The 25,621-nt window shown below is 39.1% G+C and overlaps 1 long non-coding RNA gene across 1 annotated transcript in view; it reads left to right on the plus strand.

Moving 5' to 3' along the window:
• Positions 1–25,621, plus strand: part of LOC105071664 (uncharacterized) — a 294,007-nt gene that overhangs the window by 127,618 nt on the left and 140,768 nt on the right. Inside the window, exon 4 of the long non-coding RNA XR_012511253.1 lies at positions 24,318–24,405. This is a non-coding gene — a long non-coding RNA (uncharacterized LOC105071664). The remainder of the gene's footprint in view (positions 1–24,317; positions 24,406–25,621) is intronic.

Below are 25,621 nucleotides of genomic sequence, written 5' to 3' on the forward strand. Positions count from 1 at the left end.
ATGATCAGCTTATTAAGTTCTTCAAAAATTCTTGTTTGGATTTTGATCATAATGTGATTTATGACTCTGAATGTATAGACTGCTTATAGTGAAATTGCTAATTTTTATTTAGAATATTTCAACCCATGGACATAGAATTTCTTAATTCATCTGGTTATTCTTATGTGTCCTTCAATAAAATTTAATAAATTTTCTCTAAAAAATAGTACATACATTTTGCTATTTATTTCCAGATCTTTATATTTTTCATTGCTATTGTAATAGGATTTCAATAATAACAATATATATACATTTCCTCTTGACTACCCTCACATATTATTTTCTTGTCTTATCACATTGCCAAGGACCTCCAGCACAATATTGAAAATGGGATTAGAGTAATTTTTTGGTCTAAGTCTTGTTTTTGAAATGATTGCTTCTGATGATTCACCATTAAAAATGAGGTTTGTTTTAGCTTTTGCTTGTTTTATAGTTATTCTTATTAATACTCATATTTCTTTTAAAATTATGAATGAGAGTTAACATATGCTTTTTTGTATATAGCTTAACTAAAACTTATTTACCATGCTATTTTAGTGCCTCAGTGAAACTCATTTTTTAATATTTTGTGTATTTATTATTTCTCTGTCTTCTTTTATAATTAAGAATGATCTTTAATTTACTTTTCTTATAAGTCCTTACTTAGATTTTGTATCAGCTTTGTTATCTTAAAAAATGAGTTAGGGGTCTTTTCAATTTTTTTTTATTATTCTCTAGAATAGTTTATGAGATATAGCTTATCTGTTTCTTGAAAGTTTGATAGAAGTTACTTATAAAATAGATCCAGCTTATTTATTTACTTTATTGTAATTAGTTTTTTAATCTGTTGTATTAAATGACTTGAAAGAAACTCTATTCTTTTTTTCATCAGTTTTATTTGCTATACTTTTCTAAGTTCTCCAATCTATTTAAGTTTTAAAATTATTAGTTTTACTGATTACAAGATATCTTTTGGTCCTGTGACTTAGTGAGAGCATATATCAATAATAAATTCTTGGTAAATAGTTAATCTTTCAGTAGACTGTATTATAAAGTGCAGTGAATTTTAAGGACTATCTACATTTGGAGTGTTTTACTCACAACACTTCTGATACCAAATGTGTGTGGATATTCATCACATCAACCAAGTCTCTGCCTCTTCACACACCAACTGGGTGTCCTATGGTTCAAATAAATTCTGACACTGATTACCCAGAACGAGTGTCAGTACCCACTTCAGATTCCAGTTACAAGTATTGGGTCCCCAGGTTACTCACATTTCTGTCTGACTTGGCTGCAAAGTTGGGGATTCTCACAAATCCGTCTTTCTCAGGTTTGATAATTTGTTAGAACAGCTCACAGAACTCAGGAAAGTACTTTACTTACTGTTGGGCCAACTGATGTCCTTCAAAGTCCAATGACCCTCATTTCTGGGCTCTCAGATGTCTGCCTCAACAGATAAAGTACATTCTTTACTGGGTGTGTTTGCCCTGACAAACTAATAGCCCTAGGTAATGCCTAATCTCACAATAGCTCAGGCTGGCTTGTTTCAGCCCACCTGTCAGAGCCATAAACCCCATCTCCCCTTCCCAGCACCTAGACCTCTTACCTTACTTACAACCAATCAGAGACTTGTACACAAACTGATCAGGCACCTGGGGACCCAACCTTATAAAACACCCCAACAACTGGCCTTCAGTGTCCACACAGGCACCTCTCATCTGTGTGGCCCACTGTTGTCTATGACAATGTACCATAATAAACTCTTTTTCTATTCTCATACTTTATCTCTGGTAAATTCTTTTACCAATCTGCACCTCACCATGTCACCAACTGGTTCCCACTGTGTCCCACAACACTTACTATTACTAGTATTATAAAAGATACAACTCATGACCAGCCAAATGGGAGAGAGACATAGAGTAAGGTATGGGGTACGAGTGTATGGAGCTTCCTTGTTTTCTTGAGGCACAGCATTGTCCCAGCACTGAATGTGTTCACCAAACTGGAAGCTCTCCGAACCCAACCTTTAGGGATTTTTATGGAGGTTACATTACATAGGTATGATTAGCTATTGATGATTGACTTGGTCCCCAATCCCTCTCTCCTCCCCAGAGACAGGGGAATGGACCTGAAAACTCCAACCCTATAGCCATGCCTTGATCTTTCTAGCAACTAGCCAATATCCTGAAGCCATCTAGGATCCCCTAGCAACCAGTTAGCTCATTAGCATAAACCCAGGCTTGGCTGAAAGGGGCTAATTATGAATAACAAAAGATTTCCCCTCTTACCCCTATCACTCAGGAAATTCCAAGGGTCCCAGAAGCTCTTGTGCTAGGAACCAGGATGAGGATTAACATATATTTCTCATTATATCACAATATTACACTATCATATGTTAGAAATTGGGCTGGGTGTCAGGGCTTTGGGGAATTTGTGGTTCTTATCTTGATGGCTGATGATATAATGTAATGATAGTCACATATATTAATAATGGTAATGTTATGTGAAAAATGCTGAAACGGAACTCTTGATTCCCTCTTCCCCTAGAGTTCTCCATGTCTGTGAGTAGCATTGCAATTTGCTCCACAGCTCAGACCCAAATACTTAAAGTGATCTTTGACTCTTTGACTCTCTCTTTCACACTTTGTATCTATCCATCTATTATGTTCTATACTCAGAATATATTCTGAACCTGACCACTTCCTACCACTTCATTGCTATTACTCCCAAGCTCCCATCATCTCTCTCCGGAACTATTGAAACCATCTTGTAATTTGTCTTCCTGGTTTCATATTTGCTGTTAAAGTCTATTCTCAGTCGAGCAGCACAGAGATTCTTTTAAAAGAGAAGGAAGATTATTAATTTCTTGATTAAACCCCTCCAGGCGTTTCCCTAAATATGTAGGATAAACTCAAAATCCTTACCATGCTCTATGTGGCCCCTCAGTCTGTCCCTTTGCCTCCTCTCTGCCTTTACATCCCTTCCCTCTTCCCCTTACTCACTGCATTCCATCCACATTCATCTACTTGTTCCTTGAATACATCAAACATGTTCCCTTATGGACTTAGCACTTGGGGTGTCTTTTTTTTTTTTTTTAAATAATCACTCTCCGCACAAGCAATTTTACTTCTTCAGTTTATTTGAAGCTTGTCCAAGTTTCATGTAATTAAGAGGTCTTCCTTGACAAGCCTATTGAGGGTATCCTGCCCCCATTATACCCTTCCCCTGATTCAATTTTCTTCATAACAGGTATCTGACACTAGGTTGACTCTTTGTTTGCTTGCTTGTTTTCTGTCATAGGAATGTGAATGCCATCAGCGTAGATCTTCATCTGTTTTGCTAATGTGGTGTTTGCCAGCCCCATAATTTCCAGTTTCAATCACTATCCTACTTTCCTGGGTAACAATTTCTTTCTTTCTTTTCTTATTGAAGTATAATTGACTTACTTACAATATTATGTTAGTTTCAGGTGTACAACACAGTGATTTCATATTTTATACATTACAAAATTAACACCACTTTAAGTCTGACAGGTTACCATCTGTCACCATACAAAATTATTACAATACCCTTGACTATACTCCTTATGTGGTACATTATATGCCTATGATGTATCTACTTTATAACTGGAAATTGGGACCTCTTAATCTCCCTCACCTATTTCAGTCAAACCCTCACTTGCCTCCTTTCTGGCAGTTTGTTCTCTGTATCCCTGTGTGTTTCTGTTTTGTTATGTTTGTTCATTTGTCTTATTTTCTGGATTCCACATATAAATAAAATCATATAGTATTTGTCTTTCTCTGACTTATTTCACTTAGCTTAATACCCTCTAGGTCTATCCATGCTGTCACAAATGGCAATATTTAATTCTATTTTATGGCTGAGTAGTAAAATATATACGTATATTTAAACATCTTCTTTATCTATTTATCTGTTGATGGACACTTAGGTTCCTTCCACATATTGGCAATTGTCAATAATGCCTTAATGAACATAGTGGTTCATATATCTTTTTGAATTAGTGTTTTTGTTTTCTTTAGATAAATACCTAGAAGTGGAATTGCTGGATCCCATGGTAGTTCTAGTTTTAATCTTTAAGGAACCTCCACACTGTTTTCCTTATTTACAATTTACATTTTGCCAATTTACATTTCCACCAACAGTGTATATGACTTTCCTTTTCTCCACATCCTCACCAACACTTATTCTTGTCTTTTTAATGAGTCATTCTGACAGATGTAAAGTGATGTCTCATTGAGATTTTGATTTGCAATTCCTGGATGATTAATAATGTTGAGCATCTTTTTATGTACCTGTTGGCCTTTTGTATGTTTTCTTTGGGAAAATGTCTATTCAGGTCCTCTGCCCTTTTTAAAATTGGATTGCTTGCTTTTCTTGTTGTTGTTGTTTTTGAGTTGTATGAGTTATTTCTGTATTTTGGATATTAACCTCTTATCATATATATTATTTTCAAATAGCTTCACCCATTCAGTAAGTAGGCAGCTGTTTCATTTTGTCAATAGCTTCCTTCACTGTGCAAAAACTTTTTAGTTTTATGTAGTACCATTTGTTTAGTTTTGCTTTTTGTTTCCCTAGTCTGAGGACACATAGCCAAAAAATACTGCTAAGACCGATGTTAGAGAGCTTACTGCCTATGTTTTCTCTAGGAGTTTTATTTTTTATTGAAATATAGTTTACAATGCTGTGTTAGTTTATGGTGTACAGCATAGTGTGATTCAGTTATACATATAAATATATATAAATATTTTCATTATGGTTTATTATAAGATATTGAATAGAGTTCCCTATGCTATGTAGTCCTTGTTGTTTATCTGTTTTATATATAGTTTTGTATCTGCTAATCTCAAACTCTGAATTTGTCCCTCCTCACCTTTCCCTTTTGGTAACCATAAATTTGCTTTCTATGTCTGTGAGTCTGTTTCTGTTTTGTAAATAAGTTCATTTCTGTCATTTTTTAAAAGATTCCACATATAAGTGACATCATATGATATCTATCTTCCTCTGTCTGACCTACTTCACTTAGGTTATAATCTTTAGTTTCATCCATGTTGCTGCAAATGGTATTATTTCATTCTCTTTTATGGGTAAGTAGTATTCCATTATATATATATATATATATATATATACACACACATATATATATACACACACACACACACACACACACACACATATATATATATATATATACACACACATATATATACCACATAGTCTTTATATAATCATCTGTCAATGGACATTTAGGTTGCTTTTGTGTCTTGGCTATTGTAAAAAGTAACTGCCCTAAACATTGGGGGACATGTATCTTTTCACATTGGAATTTTCTCTGGATATATGCCCAGGAGTGGGATTGCTGGATCATATGGTAAGTCTATTTTTAGTTTTTTTTTTAAAGGAACCTCCATGCTGTCCTCCATAGTGGCTACACCAAATTACATTCCCACCAACAGTATAGGAGAGTTCTCTTTTCTCCTCTAGGAGTTTTATAATTTTAGGTCATACATTTAAGTCTTTAATCCATTTTGAGTTCATTTTTGTATAGGATGTGAGAAAGTAGTACAGCTTGGTTCTTTTGCTTGTAATTTTTCCAATACCATTTATTGAAGATGCTGTCTTTCCCTAATTGTATGCTCTTGCATTGTTTGTTGCAGATTAATTGACCATAGAGGGAGGATATAGCTCAGTGGCAGAGCAAATGCTTAGCATGCACGAGGCCCTGGGTTCAATCCCCAGTACCTCCACTAAAAAAAAAAAAAGTAATATAATAATAATAATAATAATAATAATAATAATAATAATAATAATAATAATAATAATAATAATAATATAATTGACCATATAAGCGTGACTTTATTTCTGGATCTCTCTTCTGTTTCACTGATCTGTATGTCTGTTTTCATACCAATACCATACTGTTTTTGATTGCTGTAGCTTTGTACACTTTGAAATCAGAGAACATGTTATCTCCAGCTTTGTTTTTCTTTCTCAAGATTTTGGCTATTTTATGCCTTTTGTGGTTCCATGCAAATTTTAGAATTATTTGCTCTATTTCTGTGAAAAATGATATTTTGATAGGGGCTACATTGAATCTATAGATTGCCTTGTGTAATATGGTAATTTTAACAATATTAGTTCTTCCAATCCACATGGACTGCATGGGCCCTTCTGTTGTGGTGGGGCTGACTACCGTGGGGACACTGGTAGGCAGGGCTGACCCCCAGCCTGGTTGGCCACCAGGCTCTGACTTGGGTGGGGGCTACTGGGCCACTGGTGGGTGGATGTTGGTCCCCCTGCAGATGGCTGGTTAGTCCCTGGGGTCCCAGGACTGTACTGGCCCACTGATGAGCAGGTAAGCCCTTGGCATTCATAGGCTAGAGAGAGGACTCCAAAATGGCCATTGCCAGCACCTGTGTCCTTGTGGTGGAACAGGCTTCCAAAAATGGCTGCTACAAGTGTCTATGTTCCACTTGCCTCCTGCCTTTCTGGGAGGTTCTTCAAGTTCAGCAAGTGGGCTGACACAGGTTCCTTTCACAGTACCGCCTCTGTCCTGGGACTCAGAGTATGTGAGATTTTGTGCATACCCTGTAAGAGTGGATTCTCTGTTTCTTTCATCCTTCTTGCTCTCCTGTATGTAAGTCTGATTGGCCATTAAGGAACTTGTCTTCTTATTGAAAGCCCCCAGGCTGGGGAGCTCAATGTGGGGCTCAGAGCCCTGGTTCCTTGGGGAGAAACTTTGCCATTGTGATTATCCTGCCATCTGTGGGTCACTTACCCAGGGTGTGGGTCTTGACTCTACCACATCTCTACCCCTCCTATGTATCTCATTGTAATTCCTTCTTTATAGCTTTAGTTATGGAAAATATTTTCTGTTAGTCTTCAGGTCATTCTTATAGAGAGTTGCTCTGTAAATAGTTGCAGTTTCGATGTGCCTTTTGGAGGAAGTGAGCTCAGGGTCTTCCTATGCTGCCTCCTTGACCGTACCTTCCTGGGTAACAATTTCATATCATTGTTTCTCTTCTCAAATCTCCAACATGCCTTTATCCTCTTCCCACACTCTTCCTCATGGCCTTGCTTCCAGTTTCGTTGAGGAAGTAGATCTTTTACATACTTGCACCACAGCATCTACCAACCAGCCATACTTTTCTTTTCTTCCTTTAATATAGATGTACATTCATGATTTTATCAGACTAGCCCTTCCTCTTGTGAATGGGAGCCATCCCATTTTACTCACTCAATGACTTGCCTTTAGCAGTTACACTCTCTCCTGAATCATTAATACATCTGTCCTTCTCTCTTGCTATTGGTGTTTCCTATCAGGATATAGGTATGGTGCTAGAAGTTTCATCTTCAAAAATAATCCTCCTGTTACCACCAGCTACCTCCTTATTTCTTTGCTCCCTGTAGAGCAAAACTATATAATTGCTCCTAAATTTCTCTTCTTTGGAAAAGCAATTTGAAAGTGAAACCAAGATATTCAGTTTTAGTGGATCTTGGGTGAAGTCAGGAAATTGCATTATATGTTTTTAAGATACCCTTGGTGACTGTGTTCAGGATTGAGAAATATTAATTTAAGTTTTTGTGTTGGGAACTATTACTAACTGAAGATGATCATAAATGAAAAATTCTCCAATTTTACTGTCAGTAGAACAAAATATTTGGTTTATAAGACATATATTTAATTTACCAGAAACATGGTCATAATGGAAAAGGTTGTACACCTCTCTATTATTCTCCTGTTTATTTGACTGTCATGGAAATTTGGTATGCGTAACAGCAAGTCTTAACATTAGCTTTGTCTCTTAGGCTTGTGCTTGCCTTTTCCAGCCTTACTGATGTGGGAAGCAGGAAGCATATGATGTGGGAGGAAGAGGTGGAAATGGTGTAGGAAAATGATCATTTTCCAGACATGGATGAATAAGAACCATACATATTACAGTAAAATTTTCGTAGTATTTAATACTGTGCTTCTCATGTGGTAGTTGCTCAATGAATATGTATTGAGTAAATAAAAACAGGAAACTGATCATGTTCCCAGGCATCTCCACGTTTGCAGTTCCAGAAGCTCTTAGGAAATTCATGACATCTAGCTAAAGATGGCTAAAAAGCAGGATGAATCTTATGGTCTGGGTCCTTAGTTTAATTATTCATCCATTTATTCAGTCACTCAAAAAATAATTACTGAGTGCCTTTCACCTATTGGGCACTAGGGTTGGTGCTGTGGATGCAGATTTGGTGTCCACCCATAAGGATTTTAATTTAGTATGATTATAATCCACGTTCATAGTCTGAAACCACTGGTCTCTGGCTCTGTGGTTTTACGAAGATCAGTTTCCTGGTCTCTGCCTCAGTGTCTCCATGAGAAGAGAATATACATTTCCATGAAATGCAATGAGGATTAAGTAAGGAATCATATAAAATATTATTTTCAAACCATGAAGGGTGTGGCATAAGCCTTACTTATTACTATAACTATTTACAACCTACCTTTTTCAAAAGTAAATTGGTAAAAGAGCAAATTTGAAGGGTGAAGTTAAATTGTTTTGCAGTCAGATGAGGCTTGAAGACTACTAGTTGTCACTCCTCCCATGTCAGAGGGGCCTTTTCAGGTTTTCTGCTGTTGAAGCTGATTGCTGTGAACCAAAGCCCTACTTCCAGCTTCCACCGTCCAGTGCGAGAGATATTCCCTGCTACCGGTCAGGTGGGCCTGGCTGGGCTCGCAGTGCTGTGGGGCAGGGTGTTGTTTGTGCGGCTCTGAAAGACTCAGGCACTCTGCTGGGCGTGGATGCCTCCCACACAAAATCAGCTGGCAAGCACCAGGTTTCTTTGGGTCGGGCCTCTTCTCTGCCGCCCAGCTCCTAGTGGCAAACCACTTAATTAAATTCCCCCAGAAAATCAGAAACATTATGAACTGCTACCTACCACCAAGGGGATCATGGTGTTTTTTTTCCTTTTTCAATTTTTTTTGTTTGTTTGTTTGTTTTGCTTTAAGTTAGTTTGTTTTATTTTAAATCTGATTTCCCATTCTTGGGGGAGGGAAAACTGTGTGGGTGCAGAGAAGGAACTGAGCAAAGGAGACCCCCCTGCCCCTACCTCAGGTTTCGTTTTTGTTTTTTTAAATGGAGGTATTGGGGATTGAACCCGGACTTCATGCATGCTAAGCATGTGCTCTACTACTGAGCTATGTCTGCCCCCTATGTTTTTTTTTTTTTTTTTCTAACAAACACTCTCATGTTGCCTTCAGAGAGGCTGATAATTTGAGAAATTAAAAGGACCTGAGAGATCAGCCAGGTCTGGGACTCCTAAAGGCCAGTCCTCAGCTCAGGCTTGGTCCTGGTGGCATTTACATCCATCTCATGAGCTGAATATATTCATTTGAAAGGATTAGCCTGTATTTTTTCATGAAATGACAGATTGATAGCAATAATAGTTCGGTAGTTTTCACACCCCGACCCTACCCCCTACGCACATGTCATCTATGAAATCATGAATTCCGGGAAGAAGTTTTGCAGATGGGGAAGACGAAACTCTTGCTGAAAGTCAAGTGACATGATTTCCCTAAAATGACACAGTCCATTACTTAAAGTACAGGTGTCAACCTTAGACCTACTATTAATAGTTTACTGACCACCAAGGAAACAGAATTACATATAATGAGAAAAGTGGTTTTCATATCTTAGAGAATTTCCCGCTTTCAGAGAAATCTGGCTAATGCAAAGAACAATGTGTTTTGCTGCTGTCTTGTATTTTGGCTGAGGGACAATATGTTTACCATCAGTGTTCATGCATTATTCACTCAGTTGCCCTTAAAAAATTGCCAGGATGGGCTTTATAGCATTAAGGGAAGGGAATTATAGATAACGTCGGTACTTGTGATGTGTTAGGACTTGGACTTAACTCTGCTTCGTTATTGGCAATGTCACTTAATGTCTTGAACCAATCATGATATGTAAAGCCCTTCTCTACCTGCTAAGCTTCATCCAAGGATAAAAAGAGGGTATATGGATGCAAGTGCTTTGTAAACTGTATTGTGTTCCATAGATGGAAAAAGTTATTATCGATGGTAATAACTAAGACTTGCTACCTTCCATTGGGTAACAGGCCGAGCCCTTGAGGGTGGTAGAGAAGAGACTCTGAAGTCCCATGTGGATATGTGTTGGCAGGAGAAGCAAAGGATGCACTTGCCTGAACCTCAGATTAAGCACCTCCTTAAATTTTGCACCCTAGGCATCTTCCTGCCTCACCCTGTTCCCAGCCCTGTGTTTTCTCGAGAAAGATGTTTCTCTTCAGCTGAGGGCAAGTCCCGGAGAGGGATATAGCTCAGAGCTGTCAGCTGCCAACATTTCTAGCAGATGAGGGAATGCGTGTTTGGTCCCAGAAGGGAGAATCTGGGCAGCCCACCACAGCAGCACTAAACCACTGTGGAAAAGTTCTGGCAGTCTCTTATAAAGTTAAAATACACCTACCCTATGACCCTGTAAGTCCATTCTTAGGTATATTTCCAAGGGCAACAAAAGCAAATGTCAGTAGAAATATTCACACGAGAATATCCAAAGCAGCTCTAGATCAGAGGCAACCCTTTTGCCTAGCACTCTGTAAGTGGATTCTCAGCAGTCAATGGATTTCATGGTTAAGTGTGGCAAATATATGCTAAGCTGGAAAATGTGGGTAAAAAAATTAGTCCATTTTGTATGATTCAATTTACATGAGGTTTGAAATCAGGCAAAAAACTACTTTATGATAGAAAACAAATTTCAGAATGGCTGTCTCTGCCGTGGAAGACTGCCTGGTAAGAGGGCATGTGGGAACTCCCTGGGCAATGGAAATGTTCTATGTTCTGACAGAATCTTACTTATACAGGTGAACACATCTGTCAAAACTCATCCTATTATTCACTTAGTATCGTACATTTTAGTCAATATAAATCGAACCTAGAAAAGGGCCTCGTTTATTTTTGCCTAATTGGGAAAATGTGAATTGTTAAAGCTTAGGATCTGGTCAAGAGGTTCCTATTCACATGAAATTGATTTTAAAGCGTATCTCGCACTGTTGGAGCATATGCTTCACAAGAAGGCTACCGGCTTCAGATAAAAATAAATATTCATTTCAGAGAGAGTAGGACACACAGACCAGAGAGAGATGACGTGGCCGGACCAAGGATGCATAGAAGGATCCTGTTCCCAGGATAACATGCAACCAGTAATAGACATTTTAGAGGGTGTCTCTGGATGGCCCCTAATCTCCTAAAGGACAATTGATACCCATCTGGTACTTAAACTTTGAGCAGCTGCTTGAATAGAGGTAAAGGTCTTGATACCAAAAGTGACACCTTGTTGTAACAAAGTGCCATAGAACTTGGACAATGCATTTAAGGGACTCTTTGGCTCTATGTCAGGCAGTTTTTTTTTTTTTTTTAAAATGGAGGTGCTGGGGATTGAACCCAGGACCTTGTGCAGGCTAAGCATGCGCTCTTCCACTGAGCTATACCCTCCCCCCCTCAGGCAGTTTTTAAAACCAACTCATCATTACTGTTGTTTGTAATCTGTCATATGTAATTGTTCTTAAATTAACCACATAGAAAATAATATATAGTTCTACTCAATAATGTATTCTGGTTACTCTTAAAGAAATCCACTTTAAGGAATAATCCCAGGAATGTGACTGCTAAGTAAACCCTATTTGATTGTTGTAATAAAGCTGGAGGACGTCACATAAACAGGCTTCCCTTGCGGAATGTCATTTAACGTGGCCTATGTATGCCTGAATTTCTTCATTGGTATTGCCTTGTGTTTTAAAGAATTTTAATTTAATAAAGTCGAAACCAACCAAATTGAGAACGTTATATAAAATTTCCCAAATTTCATCAAGTCCTCATCCCACAGGTCGTCCTGGCTTATTTCCTGCTGTTAGTGCCTCTGAGAGTTGGTCTCAAAGTAACCATGACTGTTTGGATCTTCTATGGCTAAACTGGGTGAGAGAAGGGAGAGATAGATGATGTGTCTAAAAACTTTGTACAAAAGTGTCCCCAACTTTAATAAGCATCAGCGCTCTGGTTGCTCAGTGGTCCACTCCATTGGAAAAAGTCACTCTTTCATAAATCTTTTCTTGCTAATTATATCAGAAATTTAGATTTTCTTTCCATTCATTAATTCATTCAAACTTTTATACTTAAAATACTTATTAAGCACCTACTACAGACCACATATCAGCATTTGATGCTAATATGATATAAAGAAAAATAAATCATCATTGACACAATTCAAAACACATTCTATTGGAGGAGATACATCTAAACACAAGGAATTTAACACAAATTGAATTTATTTGAACACATTTCTGTTAAAGTTACTTTGAAAAATAACGTTGGAGCAGAAAGCACAGGAAGTAAGTACATTTTGGTGTGAGTTGGGAAATGGTCAGATGTAAAGCTTAACACCTACATCCTTCATTCTTTCATTTCAATCCCCAGTTAATGAGTAACATGGGTTATTTATGAGTTAGCATTTACCCCTCTTCCTTCACCCTCAATCTTTTCTTGCAGCTCTCCTAACTGGTTCTGAAAAATAGAACACATACTCAAATCAAAGGGTATCAGTACTGAGTCTGATTAACTGGAAACACTATTATTTTCATGCTTGGTCCAGAAAGTTGGCAAAAATCTTCCCTCTGTATGTCTTGAGATCCCAGATTTACCTGTGGCTCTCCACCCAGGGTATGGAGACTGACTCTGAGGGGCATCTTCCCATCTGTCTTCATCTATACTGCGGTGAGTTTCTTGATACAGCGATCCCCTCGTTTCCGGTGCTCCGTCTTCGGTCTTTAAGGAACCCAGTTGCTTTATCAGTAGCTGTTGGTCTGCCTTTCGGTGCCTGCGTGTGTTTGTATTACTTACTCTGAAATTCTCAGGTTGCATACGCTGAGACTCTCCCTTACTTAACCAGAGGAGGAAAGTTTATTTCTTTAAGTTCTCAGTTTTCATTGTTCTTTCTTTCCCTTGGATGTCTCCCAGTTTAGGCCTTTACTTCCAGGCATAGGGTTATTACCAGCCTCCAGTGGAGGCTTTTTTTTTTTTTCACCCCAGTCTGCTGATTTATTATACCTTCAAATCTTTCCAAAGCACATTTGATAAAAATAATAATTGCAATCAATCAGGTTCAGGCTATGTTCCAGGAATAGGCTAGTTGTTTTACATACAATATATTTAGCCCTACCAATAATCCTGCAAAGTAGGCATAATATTATCCTGTCTAGCGGTAAGGAAGCAAGACTGAGAGAGGTTAAATAACTTGTCACAAAATGAACAAATGGAGAACCTAGATTGAAACCCAGATCTCTTGACTCCAAATGTTAGACTTTTCCCAGGTTGTCATTCTGCTTTTTCTTGGGGAACAGTGCCAGGAACTTGTTAGATTCTTAGTAGCTGTTTGTCAAATTAATGCATAAATGAACTTGTGGAATCCCCTGTACACTTTTTGCTAGAATGAAAAGCTAAAAGTATTTATAATTGGTATAATAGACTACTTCACTGGTCATAAGCAACTGGAAAAACTGAACAATATACACGATTTATCTGTTTTCAAACACTGGACAACATGGCCTTATGCTCCATGAGAGAAAATAAACACACGAGGTGAACCCCATAATCAATTCAGCTCTCAGCCTGGGGGCATTCTCTGAAATGTGGAACAGGGAAGGGGAATCCAAGCAAAGCTTCACAATTTCACTGAGTTGAGGAAACAGAGATTTTTGAGGGGAAGGCTAAGTGATTTGAATTTCAGGGCTAAGTACCAAACTGGAGGGAGGTAAGCCCAGAAAGAGATCCAGTAAAATGCATAGGGGTCCTTTATTTTTTAATTCGCATTCTTTTTCATTGCAGTATAGTCAGTTTACAATGTTGTGTCAATCTCTGGTGTACAGTATAATGTTTCAGTCATACGTATATATATATTCATTTTCATATTCTTTTTCTTTATACAAGATATGGAATATTGTTCCCTGTGCTATACAATGGAAACTTATTGTTTATCTATTTTACGTATAGTAGTTAGTATCTACGAATCTTTAACTCCTAGTTTATCCCTTTCCACCCATACAGGTCCTTTTGAGTCTGACTAAATACGAACCTGGGCATGTATAGACTGGAACTTTCTGAGGTCAAGCAAAGAACAAGTATCTGGCAAAAAATATATACCAAGGAGGTATAAGCCAGACAATTCCTAGAGCCCTCCAAGGGCTGGGAGCTCTAAATGTCAGAGTGCAGAGACCTTGTTGAGCATCTTGGCCATTCTGCAGAGACCCAAGAAGGTTCACACGATAGTAGCAGAGTAAAGGATAGTCTTATTCTAGACTTACCCTAACAACGTTGAAAAATAAGGCTTGAAAGCGTCAAGCTGATTCACAGGCAAATTAAATGCCTGACAACACAAACTTTCACACTCTTTAAAGGAAGACAATAAAAGCCAAATATTTAATAATGTAAAGCTTATAATGTCCAGGAGCCAATAAAATTTTACTAGGCATGCAAAGTAACAAAAAATAGCACCCAAAACTGTAAGAAAAGTCATTTCATAGAAATAAGGCCAGAAGTTACAGAGATGATGGAATTAGCAGACAAAGACTCTAAAGCCATTGTAAATGTTTTCAAGAATTTAAAGAATAAGAGAAACAAATGCATCAAGAAATAAATGATAAAAGGAGAATAAATGAAAATTCTGGAGATGAAAAATGAAATACAAATGAAACAGCTACTGAATGAGCTTAAACCAGAACAAAAGATTATTAGCAAGCTGGAAACCATCCAAGTGAGAGCACATAGAGAAAAAAAGGCTTAAGAAATAAAATAAACAGAGCCTCAATGACCTTCAGAAGACATAAAATAACTTACTACTCATGTAATCAGGGACTCAGACAGGGTGGTAGGTGGTGGTAGAAAAATTATTAAAAGAAAGAAATGCCAACATTTCCCCAGTAATTCCAACAGCATAACTACACATGAGAGGAAAAACCACCAAGGCACATGATAGCCAAATTGCTGAAAACTGGTTTATAAAGAGAAAATATAAAAAGCAGTCAGAAAAAAAAAACACATACTATACAAATAGGATGACTACTGAATCCTTGTCAGGAACGATGCAAGACAGAAGACAATGGAAAAACTTCTTTAACGTACTAACAGAACAAAAGTTGTCAAGCCAAATTTCTCTATCCAGAAAAAAGTACCCTTCATAAATGAAAAGCAATGAGATTTCCAGTTTCTGGTTTGACTTATAAAGACCTTGAAAGCTGTTACTCCTATTTTGTAAGAAAAGAGCTAACTTGAAAATGAGCAACTTATCTTAGATTTTTTCCCCAGGTGTATTATTTTAATTTAGAAATTTATAACCACTTTATTGGGGTATGGTGGATATACAGAGACCTGCACATGTTTAGTGTGGACAAGTTGATGCGTCTCATCTTAGATTGATGAGAAAATTGAGATCACGGGGTAAGCAGCCACCTTGAAAATTGGAGAGACAGCTGCACACAAAGAATCTGGCTTATTGGGCAAAGCAGCCCAGGAGCAGAGGCCCACTGCTGGAGCCTGTGCTGCTTACCACCATGTCACTTGGGCTGCAGTGTAACAATAGAGGGTTACAGCTGAAAGAATCTCAAGCCCCAGACCTTATTTAAGGAGTCTCTGAGGAAATCCAGAACAAGGGAGACAAAAACAGACATCAGGGGAAAGTCGAGTCTTTGCCATTCACAGCTACAGCAAATGGTAAACGTGGCCTAGCTCCTAGCCAGACAGACATCAAAGATTCACACTAAAGGCCAATTTTTTTCCTTCCCTCTTACTTAATCCATCATGTGTGGCCATCAACAAAAAATTAGAGGAGACATTAAAAGTCAAAAAACACAGTCTGAAGAAAGCAAGCCAATGCCGGACCAGACTCAGATATGGGAGAGATTTTCAAATGCTCAGATTGGGAATTTCAAAATAACTGTGATTAAAATGTTGTGGGCTCTAATAGGGAGAGTAAACAATGTGCAAAGTTGAAAGGCAAAATAAAGACATTTTCAAACAAGCAAAAGATGGCAGCATATGTAACTTGCAGGCCTGCATGATGAAAAATGTTAGAGGAAGTTCTTCAGTCTGCGGGCAGACAACACCCGATGGGAACTGGGACCAACAAGATGAAAGTGCAGTGTTGGAAACGGTAAATAGGTGGGTAAGTATAAAATCGTTTTTTCTCACTTAAAAAGTTCATCTTTAGGAGAACATTGATTCTTTAACATAAAAAAAAAATAATGACAAGATCTTACGGTAGCTCACAGAGAAAAAAATGTGACAATGAATATATATATGTTCATATATAACTGAAAAATTGTGCTCTACGCTGGAACTTGACACAACATTGTAAAGTGATTATAAATCAATAAAAAAATGTTAAAAATAATGTATTGTGCACAGGGGAACTATATTCAATATCTTGTAGTAACTTACAGTGAAAAAGAATATGAAAACGAGTATGTGTACGTTCGTGTATGACTGAAGCATTGTGCTGTACACCAGAAATTGACACAACATTGTAAACTGACTATACTTCAATAAAAAATATATACCAAAAAATAAGATAAAATCAGTAGAGAAAAATAGTGTGTTGTGAAGTTTATAATATATGCAGAGGTAATACATGAGTATCACAAAGTAAGAGAGGAGGAGAATTGAAAATACAGCAGACCTTTGAACAGCACGAGTCTGAACTGTGCAGGTCCACGGCACAGTGGTAACCTTTTTTTCCGATAGTAAATACTATAGTGCTACATGATCCACAGTTGATTGAATCCATGGATGCAGAAACAGGGATGCAGAGGAAACATGGATACGGAGGGACCATGGATACATGGTTCATTAAGTCATACATTCATTAAATACCAAAGTCACACTGATCCAAATTTAGGACAGTGTTCACCATTTCCTCTCATTTAGGAGGGTTGTCAGTGATGGGGAATAACCATCGGTAAGCTTTGGGTCTCTCCATCAGAGTGCTTGTCAAGAGCAAAGGAATGGAAATAAACATCAAATATGGAATCAGTGATCCATTGTAGAAACAAAGATCGAAGAGGCTACACCTGTGTTTCTTCTTGCATTTGATATGTATGTGTACAATGCTTTCCTTTTCCCCCCTCTTTCCCTTGCTGCTAGTATTTTATGTGGGGAATTTTGGTTGTAGTTGCCTTTCTGTTTAGTTTTAAGGTTATCAAACTTCCAGGTGGGATGGACTCATGGATATGGTAGTCGATGAGGCTTTAGCTCTCCTAGTTTTTGAAACAGATGAGAGGATCTTTGTATCAGACAGAGGTTCATCATGTTAGGCAGCATGATGATTCCACTACTGATGGGAGTTAAATATGACTCAAAGCGTGAGAGTGGATCTGGGTAGCTAAAGGATCGGATTAAGCTGACCTTTTGCCTTTGGCCGTCAGCTGCCTTCCCAGCTTGCCGTGCTGAGGTCTGTACCAAGCGGGCTAGCCTTCTGCAAGCTACACTTTCCAAGCTCTCTTGATGGCTGGCTTCCTGTCTGTTTAACCAGTGGAAGGTATTAGATGGTAAAGTAGGGGTAGAAATGGAGAAAGGAGATAGGTAGGGGGGAGGTCATTGCTCTTCTGTATCTGCTTCTGGTGTTGCCTGGCGGGAATGCGTGACCTTGTGCTGTAGCTGCCATCAGGAGATGGAGCGGAGGAGGCAGATCTGGTGACAACAGAGGCTTTGGGACTCAGCGGGAGTAGGTGGGGGAGTGGTGAGTGTGATCCTAGGCTCTGCTCTTACAGCCTCCTCGCTCTTGTGTCTCCAGCTCCACGGGTGGTAGCATCTTCCAACAATCACTGATCTCTGTTGTTATTTACCGCCCCTGTGGGCTTCCTTTACCTCCAAATGCTTTTGGAATCAGGCACTTGTATTTCTCCCACCCTCTACCGCCTCACCCACTCTTTGAAATCACTACTGTGGTTTTGATTTTCCTGAGGAGACCCTGACTGATCCAGGGGACGTGAGACATTTAAGCAGATTTAAGCTCCTTCTAAAGAGTTTCCCAGGATGTCCACAGCAGGATAGATCAGCCTGAGGGGTAGTTAGCACACCCCTGGCTCTTTGACCACACCTCCCCTACTCCAGCCCCTATTCCTCGGGCTTTTGAGTGTTCAGATAAAATGTGCCTGGCCTTCAAAATGTCGTAGCTGGGATGCATGTATTGGGTACTGAGATGGTTTATGTGACGTTAAACGTCCCTTCTAATCCTCTTACTTTAGAACACAGGTTTCTACCCTGTGGATCATTGTGAGAGGCTATAGATTTTTTTGAAAGAGACCCATGAGCAGAAGAATTTGTGTGCTAAAAAAATTTATAGCACCTCAAAGTATTGTTTTTTTTTGTTTTTTTTTTTTTTTTTTGCAGAAGTGTATTATACTCTTAGGATTAGTAAAATGCAAATTATCCACAAATGAATACACAGCTACTTTTATAATTGCCGTTTAAAAAATTAACATAAACTAATATCACTACTTTTCTTACTATGGCAGGAAGTAGATCCACAAATTCTTTTATGTTTAAGAAGGGAGACTTTTACCTGACAGGGTTGGAAACCATGAGATTTGAGCTCTGAGTTTCAGATTCAAGTGCCTCCAATTTGAGGTTCTAAAGCCCGCGGCATCTGGAGGAGAATTTTCTGGGACCGTCTTTGATTAACAAGATTTTACTTATTTAAACTATAGTATTGCTAAGTAACTCAGATTTAATATGCTTAAGTCATTTGGGAATTCCGTAACAAATGGGCTTTTGTTGGCAAGACAATGAATTTTATAAATAAGTGTAGTTTTTGCTTCCTTCTCAGAAGGAAATTTTAATTCTACCCTAAGAACCCTGGGAGAAATCTTTGAGATTAGCAGTGAAACACGACTCTAAGATGAGTTTAAGACACAGTCCTTTTTTCCCCCCACTGTCAATACAAATGCTCCCGTTTTATGTTAGATTAACTAACATGATTATTTCTGTCATAAAAATGCCTAGTGACAACGTATTATGGTTGAAAGAGGGGGCCTTAATGTTTATTGGTGGCTTACAGAGACTATGATGCTGAACCGGGCCACACACACACATACACACACAGACACACAATTTTGTTTCTCAGGGCTACAACAAAGCAATAATTTGGCCAGGGCTGGACAGTTAGTAGCAGAGGCAAGATTTTAAAAGATGTTTGTTTGGTTAACAGCTAGATTTGACACAGAATGTCTGGGTTTGGTCCACCAATAATTATCTGTATGACCTTGATATAACCTGCATCTCCAGTCTCAGTTTCCTCATCTGTAATATGGGAACAGTGATACTGCCTCTACCATGACGTGCTTTGAGACTTCAATGTGATAACACATATAATGTACATAGCTTAGTGCTGACACATAGTATCTGATAACTCTAAATGTTAGCTCTTATTATTTTTTTATCATACTCCATTTTCCTTAAAATGAGTCTTAGTAAAATTGATGTTTCAATCTAATTCTGTCACTAACACCGAAAGTTGTGCAACTTTCAGGAAGTCGCTTTCAAGCTCCGACCTTCAGGTTTTTTCTTCAGTAAAATGTAGATGATAATTTTCTCAGACTCTTCTGCAGGTTGTTATAAAAGGATTAAGGGGGCAAAAAATTATGGACAGAAGTGATATATGTATATTTTAGGACTTCACATTCCTAAGAGTTCATCTGTTTTAAGATTAAGGTGTTGCCTTGTTTAAAGTTTTGATTTATTTACACGTCTCCTTATATAATTTTAAGTGTCTCCAGGAAAGGGTGTGCAAGTTCTGTTTGAAAATCATTGCCGGTTTCGATATTTCCTCTTTTTTTTTTCCCGGAGAAATGCTCAATTTAGCAGTAAAGCAAACTGGACACTTTCTCACCATTTGTTTCTGCAGACAAGGAAAGGGACGGTGACTTGGAGTCTCGAGCTGACGTAGAGGATGTTTCTTGATAACTTCAGCGTGAACTTGTCTCATTTGCCAGGAGAGGCTGATTTATGCTGCTCGATCAGTTCTTTTGGTCAGAATGCACTTGTCAGATGCTGCATTTCATTTAGTGATTTTCCAGGCTCCTCAAATCCTTCATGGAAAGAGGTAGATCATGGGTATAAATATAAAGAGACAAAAATAGCAACTTTCCTTGCGGTTGAGTACAAATGATTTAGCATAGCCAAAATGTACTGAATTGGTGGAACTGATCCCACTATATTATCTCTTAAATGATTAATATAAAGCCAGAGGATGCATTAGCCTTGCAAAAGAATTCTGAAATTACTCTTTAATTTACTCTTTTTTTCTCTGCCCTCGGGATTCAGGTCCTCAACCTTCTTCACCCCAGCCAGCACCACTGTCTCCTAAATACATCCTCTCGGGGGGAGGGAGGGTACAGTTCAGTGGTAGAGCGCGTGCTTAGCTTACACGAGGTGGTGGGTTCCATCCCCAGTACCTCCATTAAAAAACCATCAAATAAATAAATATACCTAATTAGCTTCCCCCTCCAGAAAACAAACAAAAATTGTTTTTTAAAAAAGGAAAAAAGGCATAAAAAATGCATCCTCTCTAATCAATTGTCTAGCCCCTTTGCAATCCAGTGTCCACCTGGTTACCTGAGAGGGACATTTTCCAGACACAGGTCTGAGCGTGCTACTCTTTCAGTTTCTCCGCATTACCTACAAAGACGCATGTGTTGTGCGTGACAGCGCTCACGAGAAATGTTTGTTCTCTCCATCCCTTGGTTGCTGAGCATGGCCCTTCAGGCTTTCCGTCTAGCTCTGGCTGCTCTTACATTCCATTTTCTTCTGCCCTTTTCCGCATCTACAAATTCCCAGCCACCCAGGACGTCTTGATGCTCCCTGAAGAAGATTTAAACTCCCATACTTCCATGTCTTTTTCCATTTTTTTCCCCCTCTCTTCCCTGCCTGGCAAATTTGTCTCCATCTTTCCAGAATCAATTTCCTTGTGCTGTGATTTTGTGAAGACTGACTTGCCTGCCCTCCTCCCCACCTGGCAGGTTCCCTGACCCCTGTGCTCTCAGAGCACCTGTGACACAGGCATCTCTAAAATGGCCCTTGAGGCTTAGCCTGCGGGGTTTGCTCACCTCTCTCTCTCCCTTTAGACAGTGAGTTCCTTGCGGGTAGGGGCAGCCTGTCTTCTTTTATTATTTGAGTCTCATTAGTGCCAAAAATATTTCCTGGCACAGAGTGTCAGTAGCCTGTAATGGCTCAGCGCTTAAACCACCATTCCGACAGACTTGGGTGAGAAGTCCAACGTCATTACTCTCCAGTTGTGTCGTCTTGGGAAGGTTACCTAATTCTTCTTGATCTTAGCTTTCTCATCTGTAAAATTCAGACAATAACAAAATACCTGTCTCACGAGGATGTTGTAAAAATCAAATAAGCTGACGCATGTAAAGCTTTTAGAACCACGTCTGGCACAGTGACTCTGAGCTCACTGTTAGCAATTATTATTTATTGTTTTTATTATCATTGCTACCTCTTACAGCTGTTGGGAAAGTTGCAAAAGACAGCTCCTGCCTCAGAAGTGTTTGGCATAGGAACTGGCATGGCGCATGTGTTCAGAGCAGATTAGATGTTGTTATCATTATGACTTTCATCATTAGAGATGGTTAAAGAGATGAGTTTTATTTTCTTAGAAGTGGCCCATCAGAAACCATTCCTGAAGTTGCACTAGCTCTAAAACTCAGTGTGTGCGAGATTTATCATAATATTTCCCCTAAAAACAGCCAATGTGAAAACGCATGATGCAGTGGCCTCTTAAATATTTTCTCCTTCCCTCTCTTCCTTCCTGCCTCCTTCCCTCTTTCTTTTCTCCTTCTCTCCTCCTTCTTCTGATTTCTCCCCTAATTATCTCATTTCAGTCACGTTTCTCTTGGTGTTTTGGGCTATAATCCCTGAAATTACTTTAAACTCCGCCTCTCGTTTCCCTAGACATGATGTTTCGCTCATTCCCATGACCTCTGTCTCTGAAGGGTGTCTGGGATGGTTCTGCTTCTGTTTCCTTTCCCATTAACGCTTTGTTGAGGTTCACATCACCTGCCACCTGGACCACTTCCTATCACTCTACAGCCCTTCCAGAGCAGGGACCCAGCGTCACCACAGTGCAAGACACACAGTCCGTAAGGGGTCAACACCTGCATTGCTAAGGGGGCACTAGTGATGCCAGCCCGGGCGCCACAGTGAGCATGACATATGGGAGTGGTCGTGTCTTATCTCTAGGAAAGAGTCGCTAGACAGGAATGTGTCTGCCCATTGCTTCCACACGGGAATGCTGGTGTTGCTGGACCTTCTGATATTTTAGGAGAAACTGCTAATGTGTATCTGAAATCTACTGATATGTAAATGATGGCAACTACTTCAGATTTTAAAATCCCCATTGTCTGGGCTAGAGAAATCTGCTGTCAGTTTTGGCCTGTAAGGAGAGAGGTCGTAATGTCTAAGAAGGAGCTCAAGAAGTGTTTACAAGAACAAATGGGTCCAGGACTCGTTCTCCCTCTTGGCCTTCGCTCAGTCTCTCCCTGCCTCCTGGGTGTCCCCTCCTTGTTTAATCCCACCTTCCACGTCCTGTGCATGTTCCTCTATTTCCATGCCTTTCATGCCAGTTGCTCCTACTGATTGGGAACCTACTGTGTTCTAAGCACTGAAGTTGAATTGATAATAAGGAAACCCTCATTATCCCTGAAAGAGTTGATGAAATCACAGGCAAAGCCAGATTATTTTTGGTAGTGGCAAGTACAAACAGTACTGCTCCAACCACTTCGAATAATTGCATTTTCTTCTCTTTGGTGCCATCATCCTTGGAGGATCATTTTAAGCTAAATCGAATGCCCATAATTCACTATAAGCGTTTCACATTGTACTGGTGTCCAGCTAAACTGTGGTTTCCTCAAGGGCAAGGAACTCACATTAGACACGATTTATGTTCAGGGCTCCTACAGATCAGCCGATCCTCAGGTATCAGTGATAACAAACAATCCCCTCCATGTCAGGACAGGTAGTTGGTTAGTTTTTAGATTTTGTCAGGAGGGAAATAATATTAATGCAAAACTCATATAACAATCTTTCAAAGTGGGGGCCAAGGCCTTTGCTTTGGCCACAGATCCACTAATTACAGGGCACAGTTGATTCTCTTGAGTGCTCATAAGCTCTAATATTTTCATTTTCTTTAAAGTGAAGCAAAATATAAAGGACTTTTTGAAGAAACTTGAATGTGTAGGTGTCCCAGATTTTTACAGTTTTCTTCTAGCCTTTGCAATGGTCTCGCTTGCTGCTACTTTGACAATAGTGTCTTTTATCAAATTGTCTTTAAGTAGTTGTTAGATAGCATTCATGTATATTTTCACATCAACAACAAATATCTTGATAAAACTTACATTTTAGTAGTTTACATGGTATTTAGTTAATTTTTATAATGCCTTTCAGAAGTACAGCTAGAATAAAGAGTACTGGAACAAAGATAGCTGACCTTTGATTAGCATATCCCCGAAATGGGGGGAGATGAGTTCCTGGCACGCTAGAGACTCATCCACTAGCGCTGTGCGTCCTCCGTGCCGTGGGGCGACCCCATCCCTTACAGAATGAATGGAGACTGTTGGTTCTATCAGGTCATTTAGGTCAAGGTTTAGTTAAGTCTATTCTACTACTGATTGGATTCAGGAAGCGTTTATTGGGTTCTTGGCAATAATGATAATAATTCCTCACATATTTCTATGTTCAATAGTAGTTCCAGTGCACTCTTTTGTATTACCACACTCTCATCGAATCCCTGTGAGTAAGACTGTTTTTTTGCTTTTGACAGATGAGGAATATAATTTTTGGACATACTGAAATGACTTCCCTAAGAACTCATAGCGTGAAAACAGCAAGGGTGGAGGCTAGAACCCTGTTCCATTCTAACCAAGTCCAGGACTCTTCTTTGCTCCCCTATTGCTACCTTTCCAACCCAGCCTAAATGAACTCCAAAGACCCTTTCAGCTCTAACATGCTCTGACTCTGTGATGCATTAGCGATGTCCTGTGTACATCGTCCATTCTACTGCTAGGAACTAGCTATCCCGTTACAGCTCTGCGACCCCTGGCTTGACATGGAGGGGAGAAAGAGATGAAGTAGAGGGGCCAATTAGTTTCAGATCGGTAGGGTAAATGTTTCATAACATCTCTGAGTTTGCCCCTCTCTCCTTTGACAGATGACTCTTGCCTCTTTTTGACAGATTGATCTTGAATGCTGGATATTTTTCTCTCACCACACTCGCCGCCAGTTTTTTGGGCTATCCCCCGAGGACTGAGATGAGGTGAGAGGTAAGTTGTTTGTATGTATGGCTTGACTGAGCAACTCAACCAGGCTGAATGTTCAGAAAGCCCTTCAGTGCTTGGAGCCTGCTTTCATGTCTTAGAAATCCTGATTTATTTCAGGACAGGGAAAATCCGAGCCAGCTTACAGAGTGGAAATTAAAATCTTAAAACTATGTATGAAAATCGAATATTCCAAAGGGCCTGGTTTAAACATCACCCTGCATCGTTGATCAAATGTAAAAGTTCTTGAAAAGAAGCAGGGGGATTTATGACTAGGTGTAGGACTGGGGAAAGGCTTGGCGAATATTTATGGGTAACTTCAAGGAATTCCACTGACTGCATTTTAGTCTGCTTTTGTACCCTCCAGTTTCTGCTTTGGCGATCTCAAGCCTGCAAATGCTTATGGATTGAAAAAATATTTTGGTTTGGCTGTATTCTGTTAACTTCTGAATTTTGGGGGGTGGGAGAGACACTATATTTATTTATTTGGACACATACATCATACTGGGATAAGTATGTATGCATATGTTTTTATTCCTTTAGATTTACATCTTTGACTTTCTTGAGGGCAGGACCTTTGCTTTAACTATCTCTGTGCCCCCAGACCTCATATAGTTTCTGGAAAATAGGAGGCACCCCATGAATGCTCTGCTGATTTATATTGTTCAATTAACTTATGTTGAGCGCCTCCTTATGCTAGGTCCTGTGCTAGCTGTTGAGGGGGTCTGTAGACAAATGGAGATGGTGGGAATTTTTTAAATGAAACGTAACGTACATTAAATCGGAAAGGAATATAATTACAAAGGCAAAGCATAAAAACAGCTAGTCTTATAAATTACAGTTGACTTAAACAACTTGGGGCACTGACCCTGTGTGCAGTTGACAATCCACATATAACTTGCAGGCGGCCCTCTGTACCTGCAGTTCCTCCATATTTGGGGTTCCTCCATATCTGTGGGTCCGTATCCACTGATTCAACCAACTGTAGATCTTGCCCTGTAGTACCGCAGCATTCACCATTGAAAAAACATCTGTATAAGGGGGTCTGCACAAGTCAAATCCATATTGTTCAAGGGTCAACTGTAATTCCTTTTTCTGCAACCTTCAGTAACAGCCCTGCAAGTCCACAAATGTTGATCATTTCATATTCATATCTCAGGTGTATTAGGGAGATGCAGGGAAGCCAATCAGGGTTTTACTCTCCTTTCAACTCATAAAGAAT

Source organism: Camelus bactrianus, chromosome 13 (genome assembly GCF_048773025.1).
Source record: "Camelus bactrianus isolate YW-2024 breed Bactrian camel chromosome 13, ASM4877302v1, whole genome shotgun sequence".
Classification (NCBI taxonomy): Eukaryota; Metazoa; Chordata; class Mammalia; order Artiodactyla; family Camelidae; genus Camelus; species Camelus bactrianus.